General features: G+C 35.8%; 8 non-coding genes across 8 annotated transcripts; 4 read left to right on the top strand and 4 right to left on the bottom strand.

The window, feature by feature from the left end:
- Window positions 1-3764: 3764 nt before the first annotated feature.
- Trnay-gua (transfer RNA tyrosine (anticodon GUA)) lies at window positions 3765-3852 on the bottom strand. Its single transcript is given in 2 exon segments — window positions 3765-3800; window positions 3816-3852. It is a non-coding gene; the product is annotated as a tRNA-Tyr (tRNA).
- Window positions 3853-4854: 1002 nt separating this feature from the next.
- On the top strand, window positions 4855-4942 carry Trnay-gua (transfer RNA tyrosine (anticodon GUA)). Its single transcript is given in 2 exon segments — window positions 4855-4891; window positions 4907-4942. It is a non-coding gene; the product is annotated as a tRNA-Tyr (tRNA).
- Window positions 4943-5788: 846 nt separating this feature from the next.
- Window positions 5789-5876, bottom strand: Trnay-gua (transfer RNA tyrosine (anticodon GUA)). The gene is given in 2 exon segments: window positions 5789-5824; window positions 5840-5876. It is a non-coding gene; the product is annotated as a tRNA-Tyr (tRNA).
- Window positions 5877-6606: 730 nt separating this feature from the next.
- Window positions 6607-6694, top strand: Trnay-gua (transfer RNA tyrosine (anticodon GUA)). The gene is given in 2 exon segments: window positions 6607-6643; window positions 6659-6694. It is a non-coding gene; the product is annotated as a tRNA-Tyr (tRNA).
- Window positions 6695-8002: 1308 nt separating this feature from the next.
- Window positions 8003-8090, bottom strand: Trnay-gua (transfer RNA tyrosine (anticodon GUA)). The gene is given in 2 exon segments: window positions 8003-8038; window positions 8054-8090. It is a non-coding gene; the product is annotated as a tRNA-Tyr (tRNA).
- A 1028-nt stretch (window positions 8091-9118) lies between these two features.
- Window positions 9119-9206, top strand: Trnay-gua (transfer RNA tyrosine (anticodon GUA)). Its single transcript is given in 2 exon segments — window positions 9119-9155; window positions 9171-9206. It is a non-coding gene; the product is annotated as a tRNA-Tyr (tRNA).
- A 1202-nt stretch (window positions 9207-10408) lies between these two features.
- On the bottom strand, window positions 10409-10497 carry Trnay-gua (transfer RNA tyrosine (anticodon GUA)). Its single transcript is given in 2 exon segments — window positions 10409-10444; window positions 10461-10497. It is a non-coding gene; the product is annotated as a tRNA-Tyr (tRNA).
- A 1040-nt stretch (window positions 10498-11537) lies between these two features.
- Window positions 11538-11625, top strand: Trnay-gua (transfer RNA tyrosine (anticodon GUA)). The gene is given in 2 exon segments: window positions 11538-11574; window positions 11590-11625. It is a non-coding gene; the product is annotated as a tRNA-Tyr (tRNA).
- Window positions 11626-16083: the final 4458 nt, after the last annotated feature.

Consider the following 16083-nt stretch of genomic DNA (forward strand, 5'->3'; position numbering starts at 1 on the left):
ACAGACCTGGTAATGATTCACGAATTCACTGAACAATAACGTCAAAAATTCACTTTATTTGCATTCGCAACATTTTCATTCAACGGACCAAATTTTCAATCTACCATTTTCCCAAGCTGTTTCATCAGAGAAATGCGATTACCGAGATCAAATTAAATTGTGTGATTTATTATATATCAATGTTGCATATTTATGAAAATAATTTTGTCGATGCATTCAGACATAATGTTTATTTTAAAATTTACCTTACAAATAAGATATTCTAATAATTTCCGAGGAAAAATTGAAAATAAAATCACTAACTCTGTGACGTCAGATTGGAACTGTAGAAGGAGTTGCAGCGGGGTGATTTTTTTTTTTTTTTTTTTTTTTTTTTTTTACAATATCTAACTTGAAAATTATTTTATATTAGAGAAATAGAAGAATGCTTTAAACTGAGGACAGGAATTTGGCGATTGGTAAATCAAGTCCTTTCTCAATATTCAAATCAAATTTTGATTAATTTAGGGATTTAAAAATAACGTAGTTATGATGTAAAAATCTTTAAGCTGTAATCAGTTGTCTCGCTACGCATTTTAGAAGATGTGCAGATTATTCAAACCCATGTAACATCACGCACCTGATGCGGCAGTTCACTATCCGACACGGAACCCGCGCGACAGGAATCGGTAGCATATTTCTTAATAACTAAAGTGCAATTAGAAATTTTCTAGTTTTTTTAACTGTCATTTTATTTTTTTTGCTAAGTGATATCAATGTGCCTTTTTAATTAATGTGCAAATTTTACAGACCGTATAACCAACAGACCTTTCTTCATTATGCATCTGATGCAGTATCTATCGAGCTGAGAAATGCGCAATTAAGACTCGCAGAGCCGGCTTGCGCACCTCCAATTATACCTCCGCTTGGGCCGCGAGAACTGACAGAATGATAAAGACATTTACTTCTAAAGATAAACTTAAAATGTAGCTTAAGGGATTTTTAGCGATGTAACCTGCCTGTGATATTCTGTGTCTTTTTATCTAGTTATCTTTAATTTACAATTAATGGCCGGGGTTGATTCGCTACATCAGAGATCCCGACGTTCACTTTCAGCAGCTAATGGTGTTTAATTAAACTCGTTATCTTGCCGTGATGACGATTGACTTTGAAATTCTTTACAGTAGTTAACACATATTTATTACTGTTTTCCAAGCGTGTCCGATTCCTCTATTAATATCAACCGGTATTGCACTGAGTGTCCGTTTTGCTCCGAGTTAGACAATTTAGGCGTGAGCCGTATCCTATTTCGTGTGTCATTTCCGGTTGAGCCTTCGGGAGCATTTATCATAATGCAAAGATAAAACAAACTAAATTTTATGCTGATCAAACACAACATTGATTTTTGTTTAATCACCGCCTCTCGCTCACCTTCCATTTCGAACAACATTTCCTCACCGCGATAAAATACCTTAAATTGATAGATAATTAACGTTAATAAGCTCCGTAAACGAGGCAGAATTCGCATAATGATGCCGATTCTATTTGATATCTTGGGCATGTACGGGGAAAAGTCATAACCGTTTACCGATTTGAATTTAAATATTTTGTTTTCGATGACAGAGAGGGTCCCCTCGGCCACGCGGCCGATCGATCGTCGCGATAGGTACGACAGTCAATCATTATTTCGCAGCATTTGACAAGGAACTATATTGTGATCGCGGAATTCCTGGGAACGAGCACGCGACCGTTTGAGAGAGGTGTACGCGCTGAATAGTCAATATTGCCTTATCGACGATTGCATCTTAAAAGCAGTTTGTTTTTTAGATGATCGACACGCTTTTCAACACTTACACTAAGTCCATTATCCGACATAGTGAATTAAAAGTTTCAAATTTACGCATAATTAAAAGTGATTTGAAATAAATGCCGATTTAATTGAATAGAGAGAAGAAAGGATTTTGTTACTTCTGCATTACAAAGAAACGTTTTCTTGCATTAGCACTTGACGGGACAGGTCATATTAGTACACGAGTTAAAAGGAACTGAACGGGAAAAGAAAGTGTGTGTGAAATGATTTCTAACTGTCGAATGATTTATCATAATGCATGGATTAAATGGCCTCATACACGAGTGTGCGTGAATTAAGAAAGAAAGAAAAAAAAACCCCAAAACTTGTTAACGTTGAAACGTGTATGGAATCCAGGTTCAAATCATTCAAAGCGATAAAGGCACATCTGATAGATTTCATTTTCATCTCATTCAAAATGTTGATTGCGATTTTTAGAATTCGTAGATGCAGGGTGCCGTCACCTAATTTGCTGAACCCTCCCTACCCCCCCCCCCCCCCTCCCTTTCCACCTTACACAGCCTGTGGAATTTAATTACAGACAACAGGCTGATGGGCCTTAACGCTCACCTGAATATCACACACAATGTCCTTACATGTATAAAGGAACTGTTGCATATTGATGGTGCAATGAATGCACAGATTCTATCAAACCCAGAGAATAGAATGTTTTGTGATCGATCACTGCATCTGGTCATAAGCCACTTCTGTGCTAAGTATAAACTTCTAATTTCTCTTTACTACATCACTGTAGACGTAAAATGGGAGGGAAGGACTAAAGATGGACATTTAGACGGACATTCAGATCAGTTGATTCCTATATACCACATCTAGGTCTGGTGTGCAGAGGGTATTGTTATATGAAACTTATTTTGTTTGATATGTGTTCAGGATTAAAGGAGAAAAGCCTTGAAAATCTAATGGGTCTTCTTTTAACTATATAATTCATATATACATGTAGTCCTATCCTTGGATAAGCGCTCTTGCTCCAGCAAGCAGAAATTTCATTTTTTGTAAACGTCTCCAACCATTATAACTGCGCAGACTCGGTTAATACACTGTGGTACACGCTACCTACACGGATCGATACGGAGGATTTTCTTCCTGGACGATCCGGGGTAAAAATTAAACATGTTTATTTTTATTTTTTTCACGGTTTCGCTTGGCCAGGCCGGATTATCCCGGACGACGCCGGATGCATACATGGTTTGTACACGGTGATGGCGGATTGTCATGGACCATCACGGATTGACAATCCGGGATAATCCGGCGTCTCATCCGTGATTGTGTGAAAGGGGCTTTAGCATATTCTAAATAGGTAGTACTTCATTTACATCTTGTGATGTCTCAATGTGAGTGAAAAATTATTGAAGGTACGTACACAAACAAATACTTCATAAGCTGCAGCCTAGCACCGGAAGCCGGACTCAAAGGCAGTGAATGTTTCGTAATATTGGTAGAGGCATTCAATGACTATACGTACAATCTTTCTAGGCCCTAGTAGATGTACCTGAGTAAAGAGGAAAATTTTTAAAGACTGAATCATACTTTTTAAAAATTGATTTTGTTCCTATTCCTCAACCCCTTGGGCGCACGGTGCCACAAGATTCACAATTCGTGTTATCCTTGCCCCCAAACAATACTACACGTCAATTTTGTCAAGTAGTACATGTATATAAGAAGTAGAGAATATTCCAGTGTTAACGTACGATAGAGAACGTACGACGACAGACATACTCGGGGAACCTGAAAACAATATTGTTTTGTTTCAATCTATCAACCTTCTGAGCAGTCGGGAATCCTAATTTTTTAACCTGAGCGTGAAATCCAGCGAAAAATAACACCATCCTCCCAAAGCAGAGGCTGGTTATAAACAAACTCTCGAACTTATCAACGTTAGTAAAATAACATTTTTCAGTAATAAAAAAAAATTAATTCCCGCGAGGCGGATTTGAACCACCGACCTAAGGATAACAGGTCTTTTCCACTACAGTCCTCCGCTCTACCAACTGAGCTATCACGGGTTGGGATATAAATGGATAAAGGTCGGATCGTTTATTTACCTATACACACTACTTGACTGACAACAACCTGTGTCGTATATTAAGACAATTAGATCACCGTCTATACAAGCACCTACACTGTACAAATGGAAGTGCCTGGGAGTTTCATGATTTATATGAAACAGGCACCACAAGTAGTGTGTTCTCGTGTTATTTCACAGTCAATATGAGTAATGGAAACTAATACGTCTATTTGTTATGTGGAGTTGCACTTTTCTATCTTTCTATTTATAAATACTCATATATCTGTCATCGAATATTTTCATCAAATTATTCGTCTAATATTCTGCTAAATTCATGCAAATGTTGGCATCACAGGTGTTTATCATGTTTATATTTTCAATGTAGGGAATAAATTATACCAAATCAACCTTTCAGTCATAGATAAAGTATTGCGTAAATCGTGTTTGTAAGAACGAAATGTAACAAGTATGTATCGGATATAATTCAAAACTGGTCACATTTGGCAATTAATCAAACTATTCTCTCTGTGTATTTAACGTACAAATTAATTAATATCTGGTAATTAAAAAGTACACGCGGTTGTTGTATATACGTCTATGTTTCGTACAGAAATACATCCGGGTCTCTAGGGGTCACCGACTTCGGAGATTTATTTCTTCTTTACAAGATTTCACTTTCAGAAGAGGACCTGTCAGTTTAAAGGCGCAAAGTCTATCCGAGCCAATTGATATACATGTATAGTTCCTTATCATTCATAACCTAATTCGAAATACATGTAACTATTTGAAAATTTCCCATGGTTTGATTTGAAAATGGACCTTTAACAAAACTCGATATGAATTGAAACTACTCGCATACTGCCTTCATTTCTCTTTTCCTGAAACAGTTGTGACAAGTGACGAATTTGTTTCCGTGTACAGTTAAACGTATCATTACACAAATTCTAAGACCCTAACAGACGCTAATATTCAATACAACAACCACAACAACTTTAAATATCCCGTGATAGCTCAGTTGGTAGAGCGGAGGACTGTAGTGTGTATTTACTGGTATCCTTAGGTCGGTGGTTCAAATCCGCCTCGCGGGATTATACCCTTTTTTAAAAGTACAATGTTATACGCAAATTGTCCACTAGATCGGCGCATTATATCACTTTATATATTTCTAAGTTTATCTTCAACATGATGAAATTCAAACCAGATTCATATGAAAGAAAAATCCACCCAGATGAACTAGGGTGAAAGAAGACGGAAGACGCAGTACTATGATTCAGTGGTAATGTCCGAGATATCAGCTCTTCTGTGAAGGAGGAACTTTTAGTATTCTATTTAAAGTATTGTTGACGATGAAAAATAAGAAAAGGAAAATTGTGTTTGTATTGACCAGTGATAGAGAGAATTGCCATGACAAGATGAAATTGATTTTGTAGGTTAGTTTTTGTCATGAATCAAACCATGTTGCCTCCTTGATGTCTAGAAGCAGAGAAGATTTTTTCTAATCTTTGTAAGAAGTAATGCATTTACGATATGTGACCAACTTAGCCCAAACAACCATGGTCCATAAACCCAGGGGTCATGAAATAAAAAAAAAATTCGGCGGAGGGCTCATTGCTTATTACATATGTATAATCATGCAAACATTTTGATTGCTTAATTAATGTCCAGGGGAAAACAGATTTTTGTAGATTGCATTAATTTGATGGTTTTGACCAAGGAGGCAGGGATAATGAAATTCACTATTTATATTCCGTTTACCTGAGAAGGAACTACACTGTACCTGTAAGAATACTACCGACTCACGTCGCCGGACGAAAACAGATAGCAATAGATCATCTATGCCATTCAAGTGAACTAACATACGGCTCACCACATTAAAGTAATTTGAAGGAGAAACAAATCAATTTAAGATTATCAGTTATGAAAAAAATATTAATTCCCGCGAGGCGGATTTGAACCACCGACCTAAGGATACCAGTAAATACACACTACAGTCCTCCGCTCTACCAACTGAGCTATCACGGGATGGATTTATAGCAGGAATTAAGGTTGATCAATGTAGAAATGTTTATTAACATACACAGAAAACTTGATTGTCAACACCTGTTAACACAATAGTTAGTATTAAAGGTGTTTATACATGTATATTCGATTTAGGAAGTAACTGCCGGCAAATCCCTTTCAAGACTTAAATCGTGTTTCTAATCAACGAAATGTAACAGATATGTATCGGATATAATTTAAAACAGATCATATTTTGAAATTATTAAAACTAATATTTTCTTTGTTTATTTAACGGGCAATTATTTTCATATTTGGTTCGTACAAATGTAAAATCATCACATAGTTGTTGTATAAATGTGTGTCTTGCACAAAGAGAGGGGTCTCTGTAGATCTACGAAAAGCTCCTCTTTACAAGATTTCTATTTCAAATAGGGAAAAGTTACAGTACTGTTTAAAGGCACGAAGTCTGTACGTGTCAATTGACATACTTCCTTATCATTCATTACCTGTTTCAAAATTAATGTAACGCATCTAAATGTTTGCAGTATTTGACATTAAAATGTGGACTTTTAATAAATATTGAAAATAACTGAAAATACTAGCATATTGTCTAGATATTAAGATATCTAAGGTTAATCAAGATCTCTCTTTCCCCGAGTAACAAGTGTGTTTCCATGTACAGGTAAACATATTTCATAACAATAACGAACGATTTAAAATGAATAATATACAACACAACGAGAGTCTGTATCCCGTGATAGCTCAGTTGGTAGAGCGGAGGACTGTAGTGTGTAGTTACTGGTATCCTTAGGTCGGTGGTTCAAATCCGCCTCGCGGGATTCTACACTTTTTTTTAGTACAGTGATTACGCAAAAAACATAGTCCACAAGATCAGCAAATTTTTTCAGTTAAGAGGTTCGCACCTGAGATTTTGAGTAATGTTAAAAAGAAATTGGAAAGCGTATACTGCGCAGTTGTGCTCAAAAGTTCAGGAGCCAACTTCCTTATATTTCTGATTTTATCTTCGAAAAACATACATAAGGGATGTACCGAAAGTTAGAGGACATTTACAAAGGATACTAGCACGTGACTGGTAGCTACACCATGGGGTCATTTACAAAGGATATTAGCACGTGACAGCTGGTAGCTATAACATGAGGGCATGTACAAAGGATATTAGCACGTGACTGGTAGCTACAACATGAGGGCATTTACAAAGGATATTAGCACGTGACCGCTGGTAGCTACAACATGAGGACATGTACAAAGGATATTAGCACGTGACTGGTAGCTACAACATGAGGGCATTTACAAAGGATATTAGCACGTGACTGGTAGCTACAACATAACGACATTCTAACCAGTCTGTATTTAAATTCAGATAAACTAGGGAAAAAGAAGTTGGGAAACGCAGTACTGTGATCCAGTACACCATTTTCGAGATGTCAGCTCTTCTGTGAAGGAGGAGTGTTAGTAATCCTAATAAAAATATGTACATTGGTATTGTGGAAAACGGTGAAAGATAAGAAAAAGAGAATCACGTTCATACTGACCATTGGTAGACAAAATTAAGTTATGGGAAGAAAATTATTAACAGGTTTTGCTTTGTAATGAATTTCACATATTCGGTAGAAGCTTGAGTAATTATCACAATCATCCAAAGATTTTGCCTCCTTGGGGTCTAGAAGTTTTTCTAAGGTATAATTCATTTGCGATATATGACCAACTTAGCCCAACCCTCGGGATTGGACCACAAACTCAGGGGGTAATAAAATTCACAATTTCGGTAGAGGGTTCATTAATTAATTGCTTGTTACCTGTATAATCATGCAAACAGTTTGGTTGTTTAATGTCCAGGAGGAGATTTTTGAAGATTGTAATAATTTTGATGGTTTTGACGAACCAGGAAATCAGGGATCATGACATTCACTATTTTATGTTCCGTTTACCTACAGGTGTTATATAAAAATGGTTAGAATTGGTTGGTTCGGCTCTTCAAGAGAATGAACATAGAATGTTAAAATGTTTATAACCGACTCGAGAGTCGCTGGACGAAAACTGACAGTGATAGATGACATGAATCACTATCAAATTAAGATGGGGAAACAGAATCAATATAAGATTTTTAGTAATGAAAAAAATTAGAATCCCGCGAGGCGGATTTGAACAACCGACCTAAGGATACCAGTAAATACACACTACAGTCCTCCGCTCTACCAACTGAGCTATCACGGGATAATGTTTAAACATATAATTCAGGTTGATGGATGTTTAATTGTTTATTAACATATATACAATGCTTGATTGACAACAACACCTGTTAGCAAATGTTGGTATTAAAGGTGTTTATATATTCAATATAGGAAATAACTGCCGGCAAATTCCTTTCAATCATCGATAAAGCCTTGCTTAATCAACGGACTGTAACAGATATGTATAGGATATAATTCAAAACCAGTCATATTTTGAAATTAATAAAGCTATAATTATCTCTGTTTAGTTTAACGTGCAATAACTTTAACTGTTTAATGTTTGGTACGTAAAATCATCACAAAGTTGTATAAATGTGTGTCTTGTATGCAGATAGATCCGGATATTTAGAGGTCTCTGACCTTTTAGAGTTACGGAAAGCTTGTCATGTAATCTTATTTCTTCTTTAAAGATGTCTATTTCAGACAAGGAGGGGTTTAAAGATGTATGTTACATGTACACTAGAGAAATTTGATATGGATGAAAAGTGGGGGATATGTACAACAATATTTTGAAATTGAAAACTTTCAAATTTTCTTTACTTAGTGAAAAAAAAAAAAGAGTTTTAGTAGAAAGCAATCTGCAAAAATATCAATACCTCTGCTGGACTCTAGTCCACGATATAAAGTTCAGAAGTCAATGTGCTAACCTATTGAGCTACTCGGAGATTGTTTAAATGAATATGGAAATATTGTTGATATTTATACTTTCATCCATGTTTTAAAAGGAAGTCAGCCATTATGACGATATAGACTACCATCCTTAAAGGTGCCAAGTCATTTCATGTAATTCCTTATCATACATTGCCTGTTTCGAAATTCATGTAATGCAGTATGTGACAAGAAAATGTGGAGTTTAACGAGCATGTAAATTACGACAAACTACACAGTGACTTAATATTAGGATACCGGGGTTAATCCAGGTCTCTCTCTCCCCGAGGCTGGTGTCACAAGCGTGTTTTCATGCACAGGAAGTGTAAACATATTTCATAACAAAACAGCAACAGTAAATATCCCGTGATAGCTCAGTTGGTAGAGCGGAGGACTGTAGTGTGTATTTACTGGTATCCTTAGGTCGGTGGTTCAAATCCGCCTCGCGGGATTATAAACTTTTCTGAGTACACTGTATGCGTAAAGAAAATAGTCCACTAGATCAATACACAGTCAGTTTTTCTATTTCTACATTTACTTACACGTGGGATGTACCGTAAGTTCATGATCATTTACAAAGGATATCAGCACTTGTACCATAGCTTGGCGTGCTTTCTTTTGTTAAAAGTGTGGGTTATCTGTATATAACCCACACTTTTCTTCAAACCCCACCCACATTCTCGAAAAAACAAAAACAAAACAACATCACTGTCCACTGTATGAAGTTCCTCCAGATGCACATATCAAACACGGATAACTGACTCAGACTAATTAAGTTCTCCAAATACATTATAGATATTCGCACTGAATCTCACTTAAACCTTGATACAAGATAATATCGTCAATGGTCTCGTCCCAAAGACTTCTCCTCAAGTCGAGAAACACGTGCAAGTAGAAATACGGGTATCATATATAAAGAGTTTTATAAAAGACCCAGTCACGTGATAAGAACGCGTTTGAGAGATAAACTTGTATAGCGGACAGAGTGAATCAGACTTGTGTTTCTTTTATGGTTTCGCGTCTTACAATTCTTTTTTTTTTCTCTCTTATGGTTTCACCATTTTTTTTTTTTTTTTTAAATCTATTGTATATACATGTAAACGTTTTTCCAGCCAATTTAGTCAAAATATGTATTAAAATAAAAATATCAAAACCAACAGTCCAAACATTTATATGCACTTTAAAAACGGCTTTTTAAAAACAATTAATGAACATACATTTTTCGGTGATAGAAAGTCATTATGATAGAAATATATGGTGTTCAAAGGGTAATATAAAGACATAACAATTGGCATCATATTGTAAACAGGCGACCGCGCTTCTGAAAGCTATAATAAAATATAATGAATAATAGTAAACTATGGTACAAGTCACTTACCCCATATAATATTGTTGATTATGTTCAGATACCCGATGGGCGCGGTCATAATGACCACACCCATCGGGTATCTGCACATAACCAACAATATCATATGGGTAACTACTACATAGTTGTTTGGTACAACATGAGGAAATTCTAACCAGATATCTGTTGTTCCACTCATATGAAGGAAAAATCCACCCAGATGAACTAGAGAGAAAGACTGATCATATCAAATTAATGTTATGGAGAAACAAATCAATATAAAATTTTCAGTAATTAAAAAATTGCAATCCCGCGAGGCGGATTTGAACCACCGACCTAAGGATACCAGTATCAAATCCACTACAGTCCTCCGCTCTACCAACTGAGCTATCACGGGATAATATTTACTAAGGTAAATGTCAAAGTGTTCATTAACCTTACCTAGACACACTACTTGACTGACAACACCTGCGTCGTATATTAGGCATATTGAACTTTAAATAAAAACCACGTGCAATGGAAGCGCCTTGAGATTGATATGAAACATGGACCATAATCTTTTTAAAAGTGTGTTATATTATATAGCAATCAATACGAGTACTGGAAACTAATACTCCTACTTGTTATGTGGAGTTGCACTTTTCCTATCTTTCTATTTACTTGTATATATCACTAACATACATGTACAGCTGTCAAGAAAAATAATTATAAGCTTATTCGTCTTCTGTCCTTCTACATTTCAGTAAATGTTGGTATTAAAGGATAAAATTCATAGGAAATAAATCAATAAATAAATAAATCAATAAATAAAAAAATAAAGTATGCTTTCAATCGACGAAAAGTAATATGTATGTATCTGATATAATTTCAACTTGTTTATCTCTTTGAAATGATAAACAACATTGCCTTTCTTTAACGTACAGTTACATAGCTACATGTATTAGGTACTCCAATCATCACATAGTTATTGTGAATATCTTGCATGGACATATATTAGGGTTTATCGGGTTCACTGATTTGGAGATTTACGAAAAAGTTTTCGGGTAATATTATTTCTTCTTTCAAGATTTCAATTTCAAACAGGGAACGTTTTAAAGGCAGACTGTCTACACGTGTCCATTAATCAGCTGTTAATATACATGTATATGTAGTTTTTAATAGAACATTGTACATTCATAACCTGTTTCGATATACATGTAGCTTATCTGACTATTTACTGCATTTAACTTAACAAACATTGTAATTGATTGAATCTACTAGCATTTTGCCTTCAGTTTAAGATACCAGAGATTAATTCAGATCTCTCTCTCTCTCTCTCTCTCTCTCTCTCTCTCTCTCTTTGAAACAGGTGTGACAAGTGTGTTAACATGGTAAACGTACTATTACACAAATCCCATAGCAGTAACAAACGATGATCTACAACACAACCTTACGTATCCCGTGATAGCTCAGTTGGTAGAGCGGAGGACTGTAGTGTGTAGTTACTGGTATCCTTAGGTCGGTGGTTCAAATCCGCCTCGCGGGATTCTACACATTTTTGAGTACACTGTATACGCAAAAAACACAGTCCACTAGATCAGCATACACCCAGTTTATCTATTTCTAATTTCATCTTCGGTCTTTCCTATCCCCCTCATTTCTGTCCATGCCTCATACAATATCTGGGAAATCAGTCGCGTTTAGGTTCGAATTTATTTCAGGTTACATTTGATGTGAATCGTTCGAAAACTTAATATATAAATCAATCCATGAATGATTTTTCCGCAAGTGAATCCAATTGAAACCATTCTATTTCAAACTAAATCGACGATAATCGTCGTAATTTCAAATAATACATCCTTTTGCTGTCAAATTCGCCTCCATGATTAACAATGACTTTTAAAAGCGCATGCGTCATCTCAGTTTGTAAGACATTTAGAGGCCCAAGAGGGGTGAAATGCCTTACGTTTAGTAAATCGCACACAAATCCAACTCTTTCTGTTTATTTTGTCATCACCCTCATTGTATATCTGTGAATGCACTTATTGCCCCGAATATGAAAATAATGAATTACTCAAAACAAAATAGAAAAGGCAATTATGAATGAGAAAAATTTTTTAAAAGACGATTTAAAGTGCAGCGTGTATTGCCCACCTCTGGTGTATCCAGGGGTCCGTGTTTGCCCAACTCTCTATTTTGTATTGCTTATAGGAGTTATGAGATTGATCAATGTTCGTTATTTTCACCTTTCTTTCATGAAATGGGATTAAGTACTATATTTAAATTAGGAACCGCCTCTCATGTGTCTATTTCTCTCCCATTTAGTATTCATTCACTTTTATTCTTTTTTTCAATATTACATTTATTCATTTTATTTTCCTTGTATTGACGAAGACTATGTGAGTTTAGTCTCTTCTACTAGGGGATTCCATACCTTATATCACTTCTGAAGGTCAATAAAACCAGCAAGACTAAATCATTTCATTAATTTAATCTTTTCTTTGACAGGACAACAGACATGTGACAGATTATTTGTTTATACACACTGTTAAACTGCAAATCAATATTGAAAGGTATTAATTTCAGTCTACTTAACGTTCATTGGGGGATCTAGAGGGGGTTACTTGTAAGGGTTGCAATCCCCTTTTAATTTTGGATAGAGTTTATTCATGTCGGAAATTGCCTTGCAATCGCCTACATCTCTTCGACACGAGGTCAGCGCTTGGAAACGGAAGTGGTCAGTTGTAGATTCAGTTGAAGCCAAGTGGAATTCTTGTTGGAACTCAATAGAGACATTTTCCAACCTGCAGGAATTATAATTCATCATCGGCTGTACCTTACCCGTTACCAGTTGCAAAGCCGAAAGCACGGCCCTTTTCATTTCAACAACGAACAAAGACGTACAATATACTTACGTTCCACAATGGGCAAAGAGGGACTGTCTGAAGTGGCATCAATGTTTACCCCCAATATCAAACTGGACATTAGTTATCTAACAAAAATATTCATTTACACGCATCCGAAAAGAATCAATTGAACTCTTTTAGGGGAGAGATCAAATGATCAATGTCGGATCGAAATCTAAATTGAAATAGTTATGAGAGAGGGGTTCAAAACACCTGTAAGTTAATGTAATCCGACATCGATTTTCATACACTGATTATCATTTTCAACATCATTAAATTCCGTTTAAGGGGAGGAGGGAGGTGTTGATGAAGTCTATGTGGATTTAGATTTTGTCAGACATGGAACCTTTATCACTAACATTGTAAATTCGTTTGTTATTTTTAATTCTTTTTAAAGAGTGTTATTAATCGGCATCTAACTTATAAAACCGCATGCAGACAATAAAAAAGTATAAAACACGAATGGTATCAGCAAAAGTCAACAAATCCTCTGGTCCCCCCCCCACCCCTGAATATATCCGTACCTGATATTATTATTTAGATCAATTACGAATTATACATTTCCAAAAGTATTTTTGTTGTTACAACAATGACATTTTTCAAAAAAAAAAAAAAAAAAAAAAAAAGGTTGAACAGCACAGCAAACACAAAATGCGCATTTATTTGCAAACATCATCATACTCACCATTGCACTTTCTTTTGTTTTCATTCCACCAAACACTTCGAATTCCTTTTATTTATTTTGTTTTCTGCATATTCATTATTTATTTAGTATTCCATTTAAAAATGTTGGCGTTGGTATTGTAAAAGACGGTGAAAGATATGGGAAAGAGAAAAAGACGGTGAAATATATGAGAAAGAGAATTTCGTTTACGCTGACTAGTGGTAGAGAAAATGATCATGAGAAGATGAAGTTTATTTTAAAAAAAGTTTTGTTTTGTCATCAATTTCACAATTTTTGCATAGTCTTGAGTACTCATTATAATCGTGCAAACGATTTGTCTCCTTGATGCCGAAAAGTTTTTTTTCTATGAAATTGATCACTGTTCGTTATCTTCGACTTTCATACATTTATCAAGACTTGGGCCTGAACGATAAACCCAAGGTCATAAATTCCATGATCTCGGCAGAGGGATCATTGCTCATTGCAATGTATAATCCTATAAACAGTTTGATTACTTAATGTCCAGGAGTAACAGATTGAGCTTTTTGACGATTGCATTAATTCTGAGGGAGTCGGGGATCATGAAATTCAAATTTTAGTTTCCGTTACCTATATATGATACAATATACATGTATACACTAAAATTGGTTAGAATTGGTACAGGTGTTCAAGGAAAGAAACTGAAAATGTTCAAACATTTACAATCGACACAGGTCACCGCACGAACATTCATTCCCCGAGTCAGAGTGTCCTCAGTAAACCTTGCTTACCGTAAGAGGTGATTATTTGGGGTGGTCCTTCGGATTAGACGCTAAAAATAGAGCCCCGTGTCATAGCAGATATGACACTACAAAGGTCCCTTCCTGCTCAAAGGCAGTAAGCGCCGAGCATAGTTCTAACTTTTGCAGCCCTTCACCGGTAATGGCAACATCTCCTTTTGAGTGACAAAATCTCGAGTGGGACATTAAACAATATACAACCTACCAACCAGACGAAAACAGAGATAGCAATAGGTCACCTGAGTCACTCAGGTAAGCTGAAAAACAGTTTATCACATTATCATATCAAATTGAAGTTCTGTGGAAATAAAATCAATATAAGATTTTCAGTATTAGAAAAATTGCAATTGAACCACCGACCTAAGGATACCAGTATCAAATCCACTACAGTCCTCCGCTCTACCAACTGAGCTATCACGGGATAATATTTACATAAGGAATTAAGGTTAATATATGTCGAGTTCTTCATTTACATATACACAATACTTAACCTATGCACAATGCATGATTGATAACAACACCTGTGTCGTATATTAGGAGTATTAGACCATAGATAAACAAAGCACGTACACTGTAATTGAACTTAGATTTTGATGATTTATATGCAATATACACCATAAGCGTTTCTTTTTAAAGTGTGCCATCATATATGTTTTACTGAATTTGAGTAATGGAAAGGCATATGTACGTCTAATTATTAGGTACAGTTGCGCGCTATCTTTTTCTTTATATATACTTGTACATCAAAAGCAAAACATTGGAAAAGTATTTATTTTTGCATCATATCATATGGTTTTGACTACGGATTACTCTGTTTAGCTGTGCAACATATTAGGCTCACGGCGGGTGTGACCGGTCGACAGGGGAAGTTTACTCCTCCTATAGGTACCTGATCCCCCTCTGGTGTGTCCAGGGGTCCGTGTTTGCCCATCTCGTAATTTGGTATTTCTTACAGGAGTTAGGAGATTGATCCCTGCTATCTTCACCTTTTCACGTATCACTAAAATAAATCTGTCATGAAATTGTTATTATATTATTCGTCTAATTATTTTAGTATTAAAGGCTATAAGGAATACATGTACCTGCTGCTAAATCCCGTTCAATCATACATGTAAATTAAGTATTGCTTAAATCGTGTTCTTAATCAACGAAAAGTAACAGGTATTAAAGGCGAAGATAACGAACAATAATCAATCTCATAACTCATATTTGCAATACAAAATAGAGAGTTGGGCAAACACGGACCTCTGGATAGAACAGAGGTGGGATCAGGTGCCTAGGAGGAGTAAGTATCCCCTGTCGACCGGTCACACCCGCCGTTAGCACTATATCTTAATCAGGTATAAACGGAGTTATTCGTAGTCAAAATTAGTGTGCCAAGAACGGCCTAACAATCGGTATGAAACACGACAGATAGCATTTGACCCAATGATAAGTTGTATTGACGAACTAGATCGTTATTATAATAACGACCATAGAATTTGGGAAATGCTGACTTCAATCGAGACTGTTGAAACTCCTGTATCATCAACTTGTTTATCAGTAGCTTGTCTCGATTTAAAAAAAACTGACTATACGCAGAACAAGCTCTTGCGTATCGAATCAGTTGAGATATATAAACACCATATGCAGGTGGTGATAAAATATTGCTAAAT

The sequence above is a fragment of the Ostrea edulis genome, chromosome 9 (assembly GCF_947568905.1).
Source record: "Ostrea edulis chromosome 9, xbOstEdul1.1, whole genome shotgun sequence".
Taxonomy (NCBI): Eukaryota; Metazoa; Mollusca; class Bivalvia; order Ostreida; family Ostreidae; genus Ostrea; species Ostrea edulis.